The sequence below is a fragment of the Panulirus ornatus genome, chromosome 32 (assembly GCF_036320965.1).
Source record: "Panulirus ornatus isolate Po-2019 chromosome 32, ASM3632096v1, whole genome shotgun sequence".
Taxonomy (NCBI): domain Eukaryota; kingdom Metazoa; phylum Arthropoda; class Malacostraca; order Decapoda; family Palinuridae; genus Panulirus; species Panulirus ornatus.
This window is the reverse complement of record NC_092255.1, coordinates 13,653,634-13,675,159: the sequence shown is the minus strand read 5'-3', so window position 1 is coordinate 13,675,159 and position 21,526 is coordinate 13,653,634. Positions and strand designations below refer to the sequence as shown.

The window sequence follows — 21,526 nt, the reverse complement described above, 5'->3', positions numbered from 1 at the left end:
GAAGGGGAAGATGATGGATGAGTTTAAGAGTGGAAGACCAAAAGCCCTGATGACATGGCCAGGACACACACACACACACACACACACACACACACACACACACGAGAGGCAAGGTCTGGCTGTGTGTATGTGATGCTACCTCCTCGGTCGTGAGCTCCCATCATGACATTACAGTAATAACAGCGTCATGGGCCTCACGCCCCCTGCGCCTCCTCCTGCTGCTGCTGCTGCTGCTGCTGCTCGCCTCCAGACGCGTCAAAGAAGGTGGGAGCCAACCAACCGCACCTGCGGCGTCTGGCCGCGGCCAGGTGGCTGGCTAGTCAGTCATCACTCAAGGTTCCTCCAGCGTCAACCCAAGTCTCTCCAGAGGCGAGGACACTCCAGCCTCACACCCTCTCCCTCTCTCCAGCGGCCAACTAGATCATGTGAGGCGGAGACACATGGTGTAGGGGGAGACACATGATGTAGGGGGAGACACATGGGGTAGAGGGAGACACATGGTGTAGGGGAGACGCATGGTGTAGGGGGAGACACATGATGTAGGGGGAGACACATGATGTAGGGGGAGACACATGATGTAGAGGGAGACACATGGTGTAGGGGGAGACACATGGTGTAGGGGGAGACACATGATGTAGGGGGAGACACATGATGTAGGGGAGACACATGTAGGGGGAGACACATGGTGTAGGGGGAGACACATAATGTGACAGTATGGTGTGCAATTCCCTGCCTTACGTAGGTACTTCAAAAAGACTTTCCTCATTCGTGGAGTCATGTCTCACTCTAACCTCCCATGTGTTACACACATTTGTAAATTCACCACCAAACCTGGTCGCGACAGTCGGTCCACAATCGACCCTGCTGTTCATCCTCCCCTGTAGCTTTGTTGATATAGTGGATACCAAGCTTAGCCTAAGATATATATGGACTTGAACAGGGCATTCGATTGCTTGTACCATCTCAGCCAGCACACAAGAATCACTGGCTCCATCTCCCGTCCCCTTACCTCAACCCATTCCACTGGTCTAACATTCCCTGACTCTACCTGCAGCGTTGACACCTACTTCGTCCTCCAGCTGGAGGTTCCTCCCGGTTTCCAAGAACTGCTGGGCGTCTCCCCGCATGACCCACACCAACGAGGAACTGAAATGTTCCAATCTTATCCCATCTTGTCCTTCTGTCTGCTGACGATGGCCGGGCAGAGCTGCTGCTGCTGCTGCTCTGTGTGTGTGTGTGTGTGTGTGTGTGGGAAAGACGACAGTTCTTACCTTCCCGACTCACGCCTCGGGGTAAACCCTTCCGTCACGACTGGTCCAAACTGGTGTCATCTGGCGTCGGGTCAGTTGTTGTGGGGGGGTCATCTGGGACCCGTCCCTCACGACCTGACCAGACCCGACTGGTCTAATCTGGTAGAGGCTCACCTGGCGTGGGCTCGTCCTCACACCAGAATGCTGTACCTCCTTCCTACTTCGTGATGCTCCTCAAGTTCCTGGCTGTCAACAGACTTCTCTGCCGCTCAGCACTCCCTGTGTCCATGTTCCTCCTGGTATAGGAATAGGTTCAGTACATTCTCGGGACGCTGCCAAAATCAGCACCCGCTTGCCGACGCTTCCATCGCAGACGTCTTCTATCGCGTCTGCGTCAGCTATCGCAGCCAGAGGGACGCAATACGAACTCTCACACTGGAGACAAAGAGACTCGTTTCATTTCAGGAGTGAGGAAGGCCTCCTTCAGTCACCACTCCTGAAGGCCGACGACGAAGGTTCTGAGTCAAGACACTTTCATGCTGCCTTGCCTGTCTGTCTGCCTGTCTGTCTCTCTGTCTGTCTGTCACCTTGGAGTCATCATCTTGGGGAATGTGTACTGGGAGATGCTCACTAAGGCTCCTCCTGCCGCAGCCCGTAAGACAGAGCCGACAGTCCTCACACACGCCAGGGGAGGGAGGAAGGTCGTCCATGGATTACCTGAACATTTCACTCTTGGTCCGTCAGGTCGTAACAGGTCTGCACACTCTAGCCAGTCGAAGACCCGGGTACAGACGACCGGAACCAATGCCAGATCGAGAGTTGCAAAGTCATGATGGATGTACTTGTAATTATTGGTCAAAGTTCGTAAATCATCAACTGCCAGGGGTCATTAAGGCTGTTCGAATATGGTAATCAAACAGCTCGTTTTAATGTTAAAGTGATGCACATCAGTGTATATACGAGTCCTCGTCACATGTGATTACAATATCCTCCTCTTCATCAAAAGAGCAATGATCCTGGTTCAGCTATGCAGGAGCCAAACATCTTTAATGTCTTGTAATCAATCACGAGTTCTACAAAAAAGATGGAAAGAAGAAAAAGAAAGTACGATATATGAGACGGATTTGGATACATGAACGTTTTGTGAATTATATTTCTAAGAAAAGATGATCCCATCTGAGGAGCAATGTTGATTATTCAGAAAAAAAAAACTATCAATAATCATGAAACATATGTATATGGTCAGACAACCATCTTAAACACCTGATGATGTTGTTCAAGATTATTTTCTCTTTTGACTGGTGGTTATAGCTTAATGACTCTGGCAGTCGTTAGGCCCAAATCTCAAACAATCAGTCAACAAATGACTACTAATATGGTTGCGAATTATAAAGAAATATGTATACAATTAAACAATATATCTATCTAATCTACATATCAATTCATCAATCTATCTTACTAGTTATCCATCTAAGTCAAGTCAAATCCATCTAAGTCAATCTAGCTGTCTATATCTGTCTATCTATCTCTCCCTCTCTCATCATCAACCTCATTCCTAGTTCTTCACGTGGCGGATCAGAGACATATACACCCTCAAAACTCACAGCCACACGCATGGTACCCAGTGTTGTGTGCTGAGGTAAGACATCTTTTACATCACTGGACAGTTCACAACGTCTTCTCTCGGCCAGCTAGAGGTGTTGACACGAAGGCAGTCTACTGCCCATACAGGACTCCTAGGAACGACAAGATCTTTGTCACACACAAGTTGTCATCCTTTCATATGCAGGTGTGTGCGAGTTCGCCCAGCGTACTCACCTCATACAACATCTTAGCCACATTGCCATGGCGTTGTGTGGTAGTCTCTGGTCTCGACTGGTCCCAAAACATCAAACTTACGTCCTCTCATGATTCTAAATTCTTAATGTTCTTGATGATATATCTGGCTCAGGTCGAGTCTCGTGAGGTGACCAGATGTACTCTGGGATCATGTACAGTCCTATGACCTCATCTGCTATCTTCTGAATTCACACACACACACACACACAAACACACACACACACACACACACACACACACACACACACACACACATGCACACACAAAAAAGTTTTTCTCTTTTTCATTTCTCACTTTATTTCTCTTTTTTTTTTGTTTATTTTGGGGTCTCTGTGGCTCACCATAAATAATCCAGTTCTTTTTTCCTGATGTTCTTTATTCACTCGTTTTAAAGAGGAGTCTTGGATTATTTACGTTCTGACGTATCATACTATGCCAACTTATTGTCTCATTTAGTATCCCTCATCCTCACTGGAGTTCTCTAGGTCCACTTGGCCTTCTAGGACGTACTCAAGGTCTGTAGAGGCTTGCACAGTGCGTCTCCAGCTGCTGAATTTACTCGGGAAATCCTAAAATCAATGTGAGATTCCTGGACGCTCACCTGAGGGATCCTTCGCTTGTTCAAGGTATTCGTGGTTTAGCCCAGGACAATCCTAGGGATCTTTCAGGTCATACATGATTCACCGAGGGGCATTCTTGGCTCACCTGAAGAATTTTCTGGGCCCACCTACACAAAGTCAAGGTCCATTGGAACTGCAAAGTGAAAGCGGATTTTTACGGGACATTTGAAAGGGTCGTTACCTCCTCTGAAGTCATTTGAAGCTTGATCACCATCCTCATACAACCTCAAGATCCATTGTATGGGGTCTCCTGCAGCTTCGAGGCCTGCGCTCCACGCAGGAGTAGGGAAACGACTGGACTTCTTCGAAGGGAGAAGTTCCTCTCATCCGTGTTCAGGTGAGGATACAGACCCATCCAATATGACTTCTAACTTACAGTGTAGCCTCCTGCAAGGCTGAGTCTAACACCACTAAATCTATGGTAAAGTCTATAGAGACGCGATGGGAGGACCCCGAAGAACGCAGTTGCTACATTGATGTCCACAGAGTCGGCTGTGTTAGGGGTAGTCAAATGAGGAACATGAGAATTCCAGCACCCCCCAAAAAAAAGAAAACATAAACTGATGACAAAAATATTAACCTCTGAGACACCGTCCACACGGGGAGGCGGTGTGTGAAGTGGTGACGAGAGGCGAGGGAAAGAACACACCAGCCAGCAGACCAAGCGACACACCTACGTACACTCTGTGATGCCGTTACTGGAAAGGACCAGTCTACTCCTGCATCAACGGCCGTCGACGCCTGCTGGCGGGAAGAGCACTTACAGCGAGCACCTAGCTGGAAAATGAGCTCGCCAGAGTACCACGACGTCGGAGAGAGAGAGAGAGAGAGAGAGAGAGAGAGAGAGAGAGAGAGAGAGAGAGAGAGAGAGAGAGAGAGAGAGGTGCTCCGAATGTCTGAGAAATTTATCATTTTTTTTTTTATATATATTCATTTCCATCCTGTGCTGAATGTTCTCTTGTTATATTGAGTCATTTGTGTGAGTCTGGTGGACCACAGTGAGGTGTCTGGGGGTCGTCGCAACTGTGGCACAATCGTAAATCTATCCTAATTTCTCCGTCAAAACTTCACTGATGAAATGACTGGGTAAGACCGTGTGGCTGTGACCAGCTGGTATATATATAGTAACAGCTGGTCGACTGTGCTTTGTGTCCACAAAACAATCTATCTATATATCAATCTAGATAGCACTATCTATCCTATCTATCTAGATAGATAGAGAGATAGAGATAGATAGATAGATAGGTCATTTCTTTTGCATACCTTACGAACAATCATAGAGACGAAGGAGTACTTCAGTGCCTCAGCGAAAGTTGCTGCAGTGTGATACATTACATCCGTGGGGTTAAGGTAATACAGCAGTGAAACGTCGCCGTTATGGCGGGGTTCCGGCAGTGCTACAGTGATAAGGTAATACTGCAGTGAAACATCGCCGTTATGGCGGGGTTCCGCCAGTGCTACAGTGATAAGGTAATACAACAGTGAAACATCACAGTTACGGGGGCGGGGACGGGGTTCCGGCAGTGCTACAGTGATAAGGTAATACAGCAGTAAAACATCACAGTTACGGGGGCGGGGACGGGGTTCCGGCAGTGCTACGGTGGAAGATGATGGGTGTGGAGGTCTGCAGGAACCGAAGGCGGGCGGAGGGGACGGGTCATGGACTATGGCGAGCAGAGGGTGTGTGTGGCCACCATGGTCATTACTGGGTCCACACTCGGGGCAAAATGATGGGGGACTGGGGTGGCCGGATGGCTGGATGGATGGCTGGTTGAATGGTTGGTTGACTGGCCGGCTAACTGGCTGGTTGGCTGGCTGCTTGATGGCTGGCTGACTGACCGGTTGAATGGCTGGTTGACTGGTCGGCTAACTGGCTGGTTGGCTGGCTGGTTGATGGCTGGCTGACTGGCTGACTGGTTGACTGACCGGTTGAATGACTAGTTGACTGGTCGGCCATCTGGCTGGTTGGCTGGCAGTGGCTGCTTAATAGCTGACTGGTTGACGAGTTGGTTGACTGCCCAGCTACCTGGCTGGTTGAGTAGCTGCTTGATGGTTGACTGATGGGCTAGCAGGCAGAATGGTTGACTGGTTGAACTGAGTAACTGGTTGCCTGCCTGCGAGACTGGCTCTCCGTCTCACATCCCATGGTAAGTCTCGGCGCCCCGAACATCTGACACACTCACCCTCTTGCTCCCACACATGTGACTACGCTCACACTTCCAGAATCATCGTCCACGGTCATTATGAAGTTAAATCACGTCATTCCAGGGGCATAATTAATTACTGATGATCAGCATTTTCTACTGACGCAGTTTCGTTTTTTATGGGAGGGAAGGGTGGAGGGAGGGGAGGGTAATATCCTGTATTACAGTGGGACAGATTCAAATCTTTCGTACGAGACTAGGGATTGGAGGGAACACGAGTGTGTTGATGGCGGACTGTGTTGATGACCCCACACGCAAAGAACAGACCAACAGAACAGATTTACGAACACACAACACACGCATATACTCATACATACTGACACGAACACACACACACACACACACACACACACACACACTAAGGTACGGATACTCACACAATCATACATGTGTACCTAATGTTAAAGTGGTTCGTACTGCAACCCACAAAATCTTACGGTCCCATGTTCGAGTCCCGGACGGGGCAGCCGCCTCGCAAAGCCAACGCATCATATTTCATCCTTCCCCCGGGGGCTGGGTGATATATGGGGGCCCCGTAAGCTGGGGGTACAGTATACATTTATATACAAATGAACATCTAGACAGACATGTAAATAAGTACTATATAAATCTACCTATCTATCTATCTATCTATATGTGTGTGTGTGTGTGTATATATATATATATATATATATATATATATATATATATATATATATATATATATATATATATTCCTATGAGTCCACGGGGAAAATGAAACACGATAAGTTCCCAAGTGCACATTCGTGTAATAATCACATCATCAGGGGAGACACAAGAGAGAAATATAAAGTCAGTTGATATACAACGAAGAGAAGTAGCTAGGACGCCATTTGGTAAACATGCGATTGTCCAAGACAGACAACGAGCGTATCATAAACTTATTATGTGGATAGAAAGGTGAATTGTTTACAAATTCTATCAACAATAAAGTCATCCAATTTGTATAGACCTTCACTAATATCAAGATTATAATCATTTATGTATCTAGTAATAGAAGAATAAATGATATCTCTCGTGGTACTGGAGTTAGAGTTAATAACTGAGATGATTAGTCCAGTCAATACAATGATAATAGTTTTTAACGTGATTATACAAGGCATTTGATTCTTGTCCCGTTCTTATACTATATTTATGTTGCTTAAGTCTAACAGAAAGATTCTTACCAGTCTGCCCAACATAGAACTTATCACAATTTCTACATGGCACTTTATAGATGCACCCAGGAGAATTTTCTGGTGAGTTCCTGATTAAGATATTCTTTAGAGTATTGTTGTTGCTAAAGGCAACATTACATTAAAAGATTTAAGCAACATGGGAAGTAAAGTAAAATTATTATTAAAAGGAAGAACTAAAAGATTCTTGGTGTCAATGGGAGGTTTGGGCTCAACTGTATAAAATGATTTCTTCGCTAACTTAAGGGATTTATCAATGAAAGATCTAGGGTACTTTAACTTAGATCCAATAGATAATATATCTTCTCAAACTCGTCATCAATATACTGTGGACTGCAAATACGTGAACTCATAGGAATATACTTGATCACGCGCAAAATTCTCATCCTTTCCAATATATATATATATATATATATATATATATATATATATATATATATATATATATATATATATATATATGAGGATAAGACAAGGGATGCATTCAAAGTTAAGAACCAAATGAGTGTAGAATTTTCCCCCGTAGCACAGAAATAATCATCATAAATAATTATTACACACACACACACACACACACACACACACATACACACACACACACACACACACACACACACACACATACACACATATACACACAAACACACACACACACACACACACACATACACACAAACACACACACACACACACACACACACACACACACACACACACACACACATATGTACACACAAACACACACACATATATACACATATACAGAGGACCAAATGGCTCATGTGTACCCAACATTCTGTCTAGCAACTGGAAATTTTCTCATTACCATACATTCCAATTATTATTTTTCCTTCTTTTCTTTCTTACCTGGTGTCTCCTCATCCCATCAAGGGATGAAGCTGAGCCAACACAGCCCATATGATTTCCACCCCCCCCCCCCCCCCCCCCCCCTTCCCCCCCCCTCCCTTCCCCCCCCCCCCCCCCCCGTCCCGCCGACCATCGTAAATTACAACTACCCAATTCATCTCCTTTTTCTGTATGCCTTTTTACCCCCCCCCGGCCGCTCCATCATAACCTTTTTCCACTCGAATGGCAACCAAAGATGGCGGCGGACGGCGCACAAACAATGGAAACAAGAGAGGGTCGGCAAGCGCACCCCCCCCCCCCCCCGGAATGTAATTGACCAGAGGACTGTTATATGGAGAGAGAGAGAGAGAGAGAGAGAGAGAGAGAGAGAGAGAGAGAGAGAGAGAGAGAGAGAGAGAGAGAGAGCCAGACAGACAGACAGGGAGAGAGAGACAGAGGACTGGGGGGGGGGGGGGGGGAAAGACGTCTGTCTAAGAAGAAGGGAGACCGAATGAGAGAATAGAACCAAGGATGGGAAACTGACAGACGATGAAGTTGTTGACGACTGGTACCAACCAAAGTGATGATGGCAAGGCATAGAGAGAGAGAGAGAGAGAGAGAGAGAGAGAGAGAGAGAGAGAGAGAGAGAGAGAGAGAGAGAGAGAGAGAAGAGAGAGAGAGATGCACTTTAAAGGGAGACAACCTACACTTATACTTAAGGAATTAAGTGGAGTCGAATAACACCGGAGCAGCTGGTGCAAGACAATCATATACTGACGACTGAACAGGCAGCCTTCATAAAGCGAATATCAGAAAGGATCTTCAAAGCCGAATACGTACATGAGATGACCGCTCTTACCGTCCTGTTATTCAATGGAGCATCCCTGAAAAGGGATCGGATACGATGCGAGATACATCATCTCCATATCTTAAAAAGGGTTCAATATCTCTCGCTCGATTTGACATGATCCAGTCACCTCATCCATAAATTTTGTAAATATGTATATACATATACATCCTTTAATGTATGTGTTGAGGGAGGTGGGGGTTACATGGGGAGGGTTGGGTTGGGGGAAGAGGTAAAGAGGGATGCTTTTTAGTTTGTAAATAAGGTATCAGTTTTTATCTAGCTTTCTTTACATTTTCTATGAGTGGGGAACGTGGGCCGCTGGTTGCCAGCCTCGTCTGAGTGATGGCCCACTACAGGTTAAATGAATAGTATGTGGACACCCCCCATCCCACACACACTATATATTCTGTCAACTATTGAAATGCATACATCATCGGGATATATACATTAGTTTATAGAAAAGTGTGTGAAAGAAAAAAGCTGAGAGTAAATGTAATTAAGAGCAAGGTCATTAGGTACAGTAGGGTTGAGGGACAAGTCAACTGGGAGGTAAGTTTGAACGGAGAAAAACTGGAGGAAGTGAAGTGTTTTAGATATCTGGGAGTGGATTTGGCAGCGTATGGAACCATGGAAGCGGAAGTGAATCATAGGGTGGAGGAGGGGGCGAAAGTTCTGGGAGCGTTGAAGAATGTGTGGAAGTCGAGAACGTTGTCTTGGAAAGCAAAAATGGGTATGTTTGAAGGAAAAGTGGTTCCAACAATGTTATATTGTTGCGAGGCTTGGGCTATAGAGTTGTGCTGAGGAGGGTGGATGTGCTGGAAATGAGATGTTTGAGGACAATGTGTGGTGTGAGTTGATGAAAAGGTAAGAGAGATGTGGTAATAAAAAGAGTGTGGTTGAGAAAGCAGAAGAGGGTGTTTTGAAATGGTTTGGTCACATGGAGAGAATGAGTGAGGAAAGACTGACAAAGAGGATATATGTGTCAGAGCTGGAGGGAACGAGGAGGAGAAGTGGGAGACCAAATTGGAGGTGGAGAGATGGAGTGAGAAAGATTTTGAGTGATCGGCGTCTGAACATGCAGGAGGGTGAAAGGCGTGCAAGGAATAGAGTGAACTGGAACAATGTGGTATACCGGGGTCGACGTGCTGTCAATGGATTGAACCAGGGCATGTGAAGCGTCTGGGGTAAACCATGGAAAGTTTTGTGGAGCCTGGATGCGGAAAGGGAGCTGTGGTTTCGGTGCATTATACATGACAGCTACAGACTGAGTGTGAGCGAATGTGGCCTTTGTTGTCTTTTCCTAGCGCTACCTCGCGCACATGCGGGGGAAGGGGGGTTGTTATTTCATGTGTGGCGGGGTGGCGACGTGAATGAATAAAGGCAGACAGAATGAATTAAGTACATGTGTACATATGTATATGTCTGTGTGTGTATATATATGTATACGTTGAGATGTATAGGTATGTATATGTGCGTATGTGGACGTGTATGTATATGCATGTGTATGTGGGTGGGTTGGGCCATTCTTTCGTCTGTTTCCTTGCGCTACCTCGCGCTACATAAATATATATACCCACACAGACGTATACATATATACCCATGTACATAATTCATACTGTCTGCCTTTATTCATTCCCATCGACACCCCGCCACACATGGAATAACAACACCCTCCCCCCTCATGTGTGCGAGGTACTGCTAGGAAAAGACAACAAAGGCCCCATTCGTTCACACTCAGTCTCTAGCTGTCATGTAATAATGCACTGAAACCAGAACTCCCTTTCCACATACAGGCCCCACAGAATTTTCCATGGTTTACCCCAGACACTTCACATACCCTGGTTCTATCCACTGACAGCACGTCGACCCCAGTGTACCACATCGTTCCAATTCACTCTATTCCTTGCACGCCTTTCACCCTCCTGCATGTTTAGGCCCCGATCACTCAAAATCTTTTTCACTCCATCTTTCCACCTACAATTTGGTCTCCCACTTCTCCTCGTTCCCTCCACCTCTGACGCATATATCCTCTTGGTCAATCTTTCCTCACTCATTCTCTCCATGTGACCAAACCATTTCAAAACACCCTCTTCTGCTCTCTCAACCACACTCTTTTTATTACCACACATCTCTCTTACCCTATTATTACTTACTCGATCAAACCAACTCACCACATATTGTCCTCAAACATCTCATTTCCAGCACATCCACCCTCCTGCGCACAACTTTATCCATAGCCCACGCCTCGCAACAATACAACATTGTTGGAACCACTATTCCTTCAAACATACCCATTTTTGCTTTCCGAGATAATGTTCTCGACTTCCACACATTCTTCAAGGCTCCCAGAATTTTCGCCCCCTCCCCCACCCTATGATTCACTTCCGCTTCCATGGTTCCATCCGCTGCCAGATCCACTCCCAAATATCAAAAACAGCTCACTTCCTCCAGTTTTTCTCCATTCAAACTTACATCCCAATTTACTTGACCCTCAACCCTACTGTACCTAATAACCTTACTCTTATTCACATTTACTCTCAACTTTCTTCTTTCACACACTTTACCAAACTCCGTCACCAGCTTCTGCAGTTTCTCACATGAATCAGCCACCAGCGCTATATCATCAACGAACATCAACTGATTCACTTCCCAAGCTCATTCATCCACAACAGACTGCATACTTGCCCCTCTTTCCAAAACTCTTGCATTCACCTCCCTAACAACCGCATCCATAAACAAATTAAACAACCATGGAGACATCACACACCCCTGCCGCAAACCTACATTCACTGAGAACCAATCATTTTCCTCTCTTCCTACACGTACACACGCCTTACATCCTCGATAAAAACCTTTCACTGCTTCTAACAACTTGCCTCCCACACCATATATACTTAATACCTTCCACAGAGCATCTCTATCAACTCTATATCATATACCTTCTCCAGATCCATAAATGATACATACAAATCCATTTGCTTTTCTAAGTATTTCTCATATACATTCTTGAAAGCAAACACCTGATCCACACATCCTCTACCACTTCTAAAACCACACTGCTCTTCCCCAATCTGATGCTCTGTACATGCTTTCACCCTCTCAATCAATACCCTCTCATATAATTTACCAGGAATACTCAACAAACTTATACCTCTGTAATTTGAGCACTCACTCTTATCCCCTTTGCCTTTGTACAATGGCACTATGCAAGCATTCCGCCAATCCTCAGGCACCTCACCATGAGTCATACATACATTAAATAACCTTACCAACCAGTCAACAATACAGTCACCCCCTTTTTAATAAATTCCACTGCAATACCATCCAAACCCGCTGCCTAGCCGGCTTTCATCTTCCGCAAAGCTTTTACTACCTCTTCTCTGTTTGCCAAATCATTTTCCCCAACCCTCTCACTTTGCACACCACCTCGACCAAAACACCCTATATCTGCCACTCTATCATCAAACACATTCAACAAACCTTCAAAATACTCACTCCATCTCCTTCTCACATCACCACTACTTGTTATCACCTCCCCATTAGCCCCCTTCACTGATGTTCCCATTTGTTCCCTTGTCTTAAGCACTTTATTTACCTCCTTCCAAAACATCTTTTTATTCTCCCTAAAATTTAATGATACTCTCCCACCCCAACTCTCATTTGCCTTCTTTTTCACCTCTTGCACCTTTCTCTTGACCTCCTGCCTCTTTCTTTTATACATATCCCACTCATTTGTATTATTTCCCTGCAAAAATCGTCCAAATGCCTCTCTCTTCTCTTTCACTAATAATCTTACTTCTTCATCCCACCATTCACTACCCTTTCTAATCTGCCCACCTCCCACGCTTCTCATGCCACAAGCATTATTTGCGCAAGCCATCACTGCCTCCCTAAATACATCCCATTCCTCCCCCACTCCCCTTACGTCCTTTGTTCTCACCTTTTTCCATTCTATATTCAGTCTCTCCTAGTACTTCCTCACACAAGTCTCCTTCCCAAGCTCACTTACTCTCACCACTCTCTTCACCCCAACATTCTCTCTTCTTTTCTGAAAACCTCTACAAATCTTCACCTTCGCCTCCACAAGATAATGATCAGATATCCCTCCAGTTGCACCTCTCTGCACATTAACATCCAAAAGTCTCTCTTTCGTGCGCCTATCAATTAACACGTAATCCAATAACGCTCTCTGGCCATCTCTCCTACTTAGATACGTATACTTATTTATATCTCTCTTTTTAAACCAGGTAATTTCAATCACCAGTCCTTTTTCAGCACATAAATCTACAAGCTCTTTACCATTTCCATTTACAACACTGAACACCCCATGTATACCAATTATTCCCTCAACTGCCACATTACTCACCTTTGCATTCAAATCACCTATCACTATAACCCGGTCTCGTGCATCAAAACCACTAACACACTCATTCAGCTGCTCCCAAAACACTTGCCTCTCATGATCTTTCTTCTCATGCCCAGGTGCATATGCACCAATAATCACCCATCTCTCTCCATCAACTTTCAGTTTTACCCATATCAATCTAGAGTTTACTTTCTTACACTCTATCACATACTCCCACCACTCCTGTTTCAGGAGTAGTGCTAATCCTTACCCTGCTCTTGTCCTCTCACTAACCCCTGACTTTACTCCCAAGACATTCCCAAACCACTCTTCCCCTTTACCCTTGAGCTTCGTTTCACTCAGAGCCAAAACATCCAGGTTCCTTTCCTCAAACATACTACCTATCTCTCCTTTTTTCTCATATTGGTTACATCCACACACATTTAGACACCCCAATCTGAGCTTTCGAGGAGGATGAGCACTCCTCGCGTGACTCCTTCTTCTGTTTCCCCTTTTAGAAAGTTTAAATACAAGGAGGGGAGGGTTTCTAGCCCCCCGCTCCCGTCCCCTTTAGTCGCCTTCTACGACACGTGAGGAATGCGTGGGAAGTATTCTATCTCCCCTATATATATATATATATATATATATATATATATATATATATATATATATATATATATATATATATATATTGTCCTCAAAGATCTCATTCCCGCGTTAGCGAGGTAGCGCAAGGAAACAGACGAAAGAATGGCCCAACCCACCCACTTATACATGTATATACATACACCTCCACACACGTACATACACATACCTATACATCTCAAAGTAAGGCATGTGTACGAGTAGGAAGTCGTTCCAACAATGTCATATGGTTGCGAGGCGTGGGTTATAGAGTTGTGCGCAGGAGGGTGGATGTGCTGGAAATGAGATGTTTGAGGACAATATGTGGTGTGAGGTGGTTTGATCGAGTAAGTAATGAAAGAATAAGAAAGATGTGTGTTAATAAAAAGGGAGTGGTTGAGAGAGCAGAAGAGGGTGTTTTGAAATGGTTTGGTCACATGGAGAGAATGAGTGAGGAAAGATTGACAAAGAAGATATATGTCTCATTGGTGGAGGAAACGAAGAGAAGTGGGAGACCAAATTGTAGGTGGAAGGATGCAGTCCTCAAACATCTCATTTCCAGCACATCCACCCTACTGCGCAGAACCCTATCCATAGCCCACGCCTCGCAACCATATAACATTGTTGGAACCACTATTCCTTCAAACATACCCATTTTTGCTTTCCGAGATAATGTTCTCCACTTCCACACATTCTTCAACGCTCCCAGAGCTTTCGCCCCCTCCCCCACCCTATGATTCACTTCCGCTTCCATGGTTCCATCCGCTGCCAGATCCACTCCCAGATATCAAAAACAGCTCACTTCCTCCAGTTTTTCTCCATTCAAACTTACATCCCAATTGACTTGTCCCTCAACCCTACTGTACCTAATAACCTTGCTCTTATTCACATTTACTCTCAGCTTTCTTCTTTCACACACTTTACTAAACTCAGTCACCAGCTTCTGCAGTTTCTCACCCGAATCAGCCACCAGCGCTGTATCATCAGCGAACAATAACTGACTCACTTTCCAAGCTCTCTCATCCACAACAGACTGCATACTTGCCCCTCTTTCCAAAGCTCTTGCATTCACCTCCCTAACAACCTCATCCATAAACAAATTAAATAACCAAGGAGACATCACACACCCCTGCCGCAAACCTACATTCACTGAGAACTAATCACTTTCCTCTCTTCCTACACGTACACATGCCTTACATCCTCGATAAAAACTTGTCACTGCTTCTAACAACAAGCCTCCCACACCATATATTCTTAATACCTTCAACAGAGCATCTCTATCAACTCTATCATATGCCTTCTCCAGATCCATAAATGCTACATACAAATCCATTTGCTTTTCTAAGTATTTCTCACATACATTTTTCAAAGCAAACACCTGATGCACACATCCTCTACCACTTCTGAAACCACACTGCTCTTCCCCAATCTGATGCTCTGTACATGCTTTCACCCTCTCAATCAATACCCTCCCATATAATGTACCAGGAATACTCAACAAACTCATACCTCTGAATTTGAGCACTCACCTTTATCCCCTTTGCCTATGTACAATGGCACTATGCAAGCATTCCGCCAATCCTCAGGCACCTCACCATTAGTCATACATACATTAAATAACCTTACCAACCAGTCAACAATAGTCACTCCCTTTTTTAATAAATTCCACTGTAATACCATCCAAACCCGCTGCCTTGCCGGCTTTCATCTTCCGCAAAGCTTTCACTACCTCTCCTCTGTTCACCAAATCATTTTCCCTAACCCTCTCACTTTGCACACCACCTCGACCAAAACACCCTATATCTGCCATTCTATCATCAAACACATTCAACAAGCCTTCAAAATACTCACTCCATCTCCTTCTCATATTACCACTATATTCCTATGAGTCCGCTGGGAAAATGAAGCACGATAAGTTTCCAAGTGCACTTTCGTGTAATAATCACATCATCAGGGGAGATAAAAGAAAGAAATATAAGTCAGTTGATATACAACGAAGAGACGTAGCTAGGACGCAATATATATATATATATATATATATATATATATATATATATATATATATATATATATATATATATATATATATATATATATATATATATATTATCCCTGGGGACAGGGGAGAAAGAATACATACCACGTATTCCCTGCGTGTTGTAGAAGGCGACTAAAAGGGAAGGGAGCGGGGGGCTGGAAATCCTCCCCTCTCATTTTTTTCTTAATTTACCAAAAGAAGGAACAGAGAAGGGGGCCAGGTGAGGATATTCCCTTAAAGGCCCAGTTCTCTGTTCTTAACGCTACCTCGCTAATGCGGGAAATGGCGAATAGTATTAAAAATATATATATATATATATATATATATATATATATATATATATATATATATATATTGGAAAGGATCACAATTTTGCGCGTGATCAAGTATATTCCTATGAGGCTACGTCTCTATGTTGTATATCAACTGACTGCTATATTTCTCTTTTGTGTGATGATGCGATTATAAAACGAAAGTGCACTTGGGAACTTATCGTGTTTCATTTTCCCCGTGGACTCATAGGAGTATATATATATATATATATATATATATATATATATATATATATATATATATATATATATATGGGGGGGGGAGCAGGAGTGATGGAATGAAAAAGATTTTGAGCGATTGGGGCCTGAACATGCAGGAGAGTGAAAGGTGTGCACGAAATAGAGTGAACTGGAACGATGTGGTATACTGGGACCAACGTGCTGTCAATGAACTGAACCAGGGCATGTGAAGAGTCTAGGGTAAACCATGGAAAGTTTTGTGGGGCCTGGATGTGGAAAGGGAGCTGTGGTTTCGGTGCATTACACATGGCAGCTACAGACTGAGTGTGAACGAATGTGGCCTTTTTCGTCTGTTTCCTGGCGCTACCTCGCTGACGTGGGGGGTGGCGATGTTGTTTCCTGTGGGGCAGGGTGGCGCCAAGAATGGGTGAAGGCAATCAAGTATGAATATGTGCATGTATATGCGTATGTATATGTATGTATATTTACATGTACGTGCGTATATGCATATAAATGTGTATATGAATGGACTTGCCCCTCGACTCTTTCCTGGCGCTATCTCGGTAACACGGGAAACGGCGATCAAGTGTAATAAAAAGTAATTAATGAATAAATAAATATACTGTCGTGGATAAATCATTCTCGAATGTATTCAGCCACGGAAATAATAGCTTTTAAAGAGTTTCAAGTCTCTCTCTCTCTCTCTCTCTCTCTCTCTCTCTCTCTCTCTCTCTCTCTCTCTCCCCCCCCCCCCCCCCCCCCCCCCGCTTCCTTGCGGCCTCACACCACACGACAGTATCGCTGACTTGACCCTGACGATAATTTCCCCAGCAGTCAAATCTCCGTAACGAGATCCATGTGAACAGAGTAAAAAAAAAAAAAAAAGAAATATTACTCAGTGTTGCAGTTGGCTCCATGTTGAAACAGTGCAGGTGTTACTATGTCTTTTTTTTTTTACAGTGCTTTACGTCTTGGCCATGAGAACAGCTGTGTCTGGGTAAACATCACGAGAGTATGAAGTAGGTATTGTCATCTTCTTTTGGCTCTAGTGAACATTAATTCTATCATCTTACTGTAATACGAGCAACACAAAGTATTTGAAATATTTCCTGTCTATAATATATTAACGGAAGCAATAAACACTTAAAACTTCAAAGGTCTCCTTCCCCTTCCTCCCCTTTCCTCCCATGATAAATAACCTTTCCCTTCCTCCCCTTTCCTCCCATGATAAATACCTTTCCCTTTCCTCCCATGATAAATACCCTTCCCTTTCCTCCCATGATAAATACCCTTCCCTTTCTTCCCATGATGAATAACCTTCCCCTTCCTCCCCTTTCCTCCCATGATAATAACTTTCCTTTTCCTCCCCTTTCCTCCCATGATAAATACCCTTACCTTTCCTCCCCTTTCCTCCCATGATAAATACCCTTCCCTTTCCTCCCATGATGAATACCCTTCCCTTTCCTTCCCTTTCCTCCCATGATAAATACCCTTCCCTTTCCTCCCATGATAAATACCCTTCCCTTTCCTCCCATGATAGATACCCTTCCCCTTCCTCTCCTTTCCTCCCATGATAAATACCCTTCCCCTTCCTCCCCTTTCCTCCCATGATAGATACCCTTCCCTTTCCTTCCCTTTCCTCCCATGATAAATACCCTTCCCTTTCCTCCCCTTTCCTCCCATGATAGATACCCTTCCCCTTCCTCCCCTTTCCTCCCATGACAGATACCCTTCCCTTTCCTCCCCTTTCCTCCCATGATAAATACCCTTCCCTTTCCTTCCCTTTTCTCCCATGATAAATACCCTTCCCTTTCCTCCCATGATAAATACCCTTCCCTTTCCTCCCCTTTCCTCCCATGATAAATACCCTTCCCTTTCCTCCCATGATAAATACCCTTCCCTTTCCTCCCCTTTCCTCCCATGACAGATACCCTTCCCTTTCCTCCCCTTTCCTCCCATGATAAATACCCTTCCCTTTCCTTCCCTTTTCTCCCATGATAAATACCCTTCCCTTTCCTCCCGTGATAAATACCCTTCCCTTTCCTCCCATGATAAATACCCTTCCCTTTCCTTCCCTTTTCTCCCATGATAAATACCCTTCCCTTTCCTCCCATGATAAATACCCTTCCCTTTCCTTCCCTTTTCTCCCATGATAAATACCCTTCCCTTTCCTCCCATGATAAATACCCTTCCCTTTCCTTCCCTTTTCTCCCATGATAAATACCCTTCCCTTTCCTCCCATGATAAATACCCTTCCCTTTCCTTCCCTTTTCTCCCATGATAAATACCCTTCCCTTTCCTCCCATGATAAATACCCTTCCCTTTCCTTCCCTTTTCTCCCATGATAAATACCCTTCCCTTTCCTCCCATGATAAATACCCTCCCCTTTCCTCCCATGATAAATACCCTTACCTTTCCTCCCCTTTCCTCCCATGATAAATACCCTTCCCTTTCCTCCCATGATAAATACCCTTACCTTTCCTCCCCTTTCCTCCCATGATAAATACCCTTACCTTTCCTCCCCTTTCCTCCCATGATAAATACCCTTCCCTTTCCTTCCCTTTCCTCCCATGATAAATACCCTTCCCTTTCCTCCCATGATAAATACCCTTCCCTTTCCTCCCATGATAAATACCCTTACCTTTCCTCCCCTTTCCTCCCATGATAAATACCCTTCCCTTTCCTTCCCTTTCCTCCCATGATAAATACCCTTCCCTTTCCTCCCATGATAAATACCCTTCCCTTTCCTCCCATGATAAATACCCTTCCCTTTCCTCCCATGATAAATACCCTTACCTTTCCTCCCCTTTCCTCCCATGATAAATACCCTTCCCCTTCCTCCCCTTTCCTCCCATGATAAATACCCTTCCCTTTCCTCCCCTTTCCTCCCATGATAAATACCCTTCCCTTTCCTCCCCTTTCCTCCCATGATAAATAACCTTCCCTTTCCTTCCCTTTCCTCCCATGATAAATACCCTTCCCTTTCCTCCCATGATAAATACCCTTCCCTTTCCTTCCCTTTCCTCCCATGATAAATACCCTTCCCTTTCCTCCCCTTTCCTCCCATGATAAATACCCTTCCCTTTCCTCCCCTTTCCTCCCATGATAAATACCCTTCCCTTTCCTCCCCTTTCCTCCCATGATAAATAACCTTCCCTTTCCTTCCCTTTCCTCCCATGATAAATACCCTTCCCTTTCCTTCCCTTTCCTCCCATGATCAATAAAACGTTTGCACCAATTCCCCGGACGTCCGCCAGCACCACCTGCCACACAAGGTCAACACTACATGACCGTGATGACAGAAGACGGGTTTGTTTATTTCCTTATTATCCACGAGTCGTGTACATGGTGAGAGTGTGAATGGTCTTGGAAGATCTTTTATTAACATCTGAAGAAAATTTTCATGATGCAACGTTTGGTGGATGTAGGGGGGTTATGGTGACGTCCTTACTGAACCCTGGCAGCTGGTAGCCCATGTATATAACTTATATATATATATATATATATATATATATATATATATATATATATATATATATATATATATATATATTTTTTTTTTTTTTTTTCTTTTCTTTCATACTATTCGCCATTTCCCGCGTTAGCGAGGTAGCGTTAAGAACAGAGGACTGGGCCTTTGAGGGAATATCCTCATCTGGCCCCCTTCTCTGTTCCTTCTTTTGGAAAATTAAAAAAAAAAATGAGAGGGGAGGATTTCCAGCCCCCCGCTCCCTTCCCTTTTAGTCGCCTTCTACGACACGCAGGGAATACGTGGGAAGTATTCTTTCTCCCCTATCCCCAGGGATTATATATATATATATATATATATATATATATATATATATATATATATATATATATATATATATATATACATATATATATATACATATATATATATATATATATATATATATATATATATATATATATATATATATATATATATATATATATATACATATATATATATACATATATATATATACATATATATATATATATATATATATATATATATATATATATATATATATATATATATATATATATATATGGGTTGATAGCCCATATATATATATGATTGACCAACCAATGAGTAACAAGAGCTATAGATGCAGTGAGGCCGCGTACGTTCCTCAAGATGATGTTCGAGATATTTTCTTCCCCACTCCTTGGTGTTTATAACTATGCCACGACAACCTTGGCTTTGGATAACCCTAAAGGCCCAAATAACCCACCGAGCAACACCATTACACCAAGTCCCGCTCGGAGAACATCCTTTTCTTTCTGACAACTTTGTGAGCCAATGTCTCGCCAAGTGGAGGCCATTATTGGTACTGCAGATCACAAGACACACACGAACTGAACACATCCTCTTCAACCAGATGGGAATCCATGGTAAATTCTCCTTAATAGAGGCGACTGTTGAAACGGGGTGATCGGTTGATCCGGGAACACTCGAGATAATCTCTCTCTCTCTCTCTCTCTTTCTCTCTCTCTATCTCTCTCTCTCTCTCTCTCTCATTCTCTCCTTGGACGCTGACCGCCTGGAATGTAAGGACGGGGCACGTACGCGCATTCTCGAGTGGTTTTAACAAATGCCAGTGTGACAACAACACAACAACCCGCAGAAGAAAGCTGATGTTGGAACGAGGAAGGAAGGATTAGATTACAAATGATAAATAACAAACAGGAAGTTAAAAAAAAAAAAGGGCAATTATATAGTAGATGAAGCAAAGATCAACCCAAAATCACTTTATCCACTATCAAGTCCAAGACTGCAGTGTTCAGGGTTCACGTTTATAGACACGAGGTTAGGTTATTGCGTGGGGAGCTGGATGCCCAAGTCCCAAAGATTGCTTACCACAGAGGCCCGTGAGATCCCAATTTTGCCACAGTGGATCCTCGACAGCAGCGACATCACAAGCCACGACACACGGAAGTTTAAAGAACTAAATCTTATATTATGGCTTGAATGGTACGTGTTTTACTCAAACGTTCACACGCAAATATATGTATACAAAAATGCGCATGGTTATATTCATACACAAATTTCACTATAATAGGTGCAGAAAATGGCAAACAAGATCATCCTTGATCCCTTATATGCCACTTACGAAGAGGGGGGTTCAACACCCTCATCCTCCCAGCTCTCACCAACCAACACCAGTGTCTGTATGCTCCTTTATCACACCCTCG

At 44.0% G+C, this 21,526-nt stretch overlaps 1 protein-coding gene across 1 annotated transcript in view; it reads right to left on the bottom strand.

The window, feature by feature from the left end:
• LOC139759053 (uncharacterized) overlaps positions 1–21,526 on the bottom strand; it is a 422,614-nt gene that overhangs the window by 80,145 nt on the left and 320,943 nt on the right. The window lies entirely within an intron of this gene.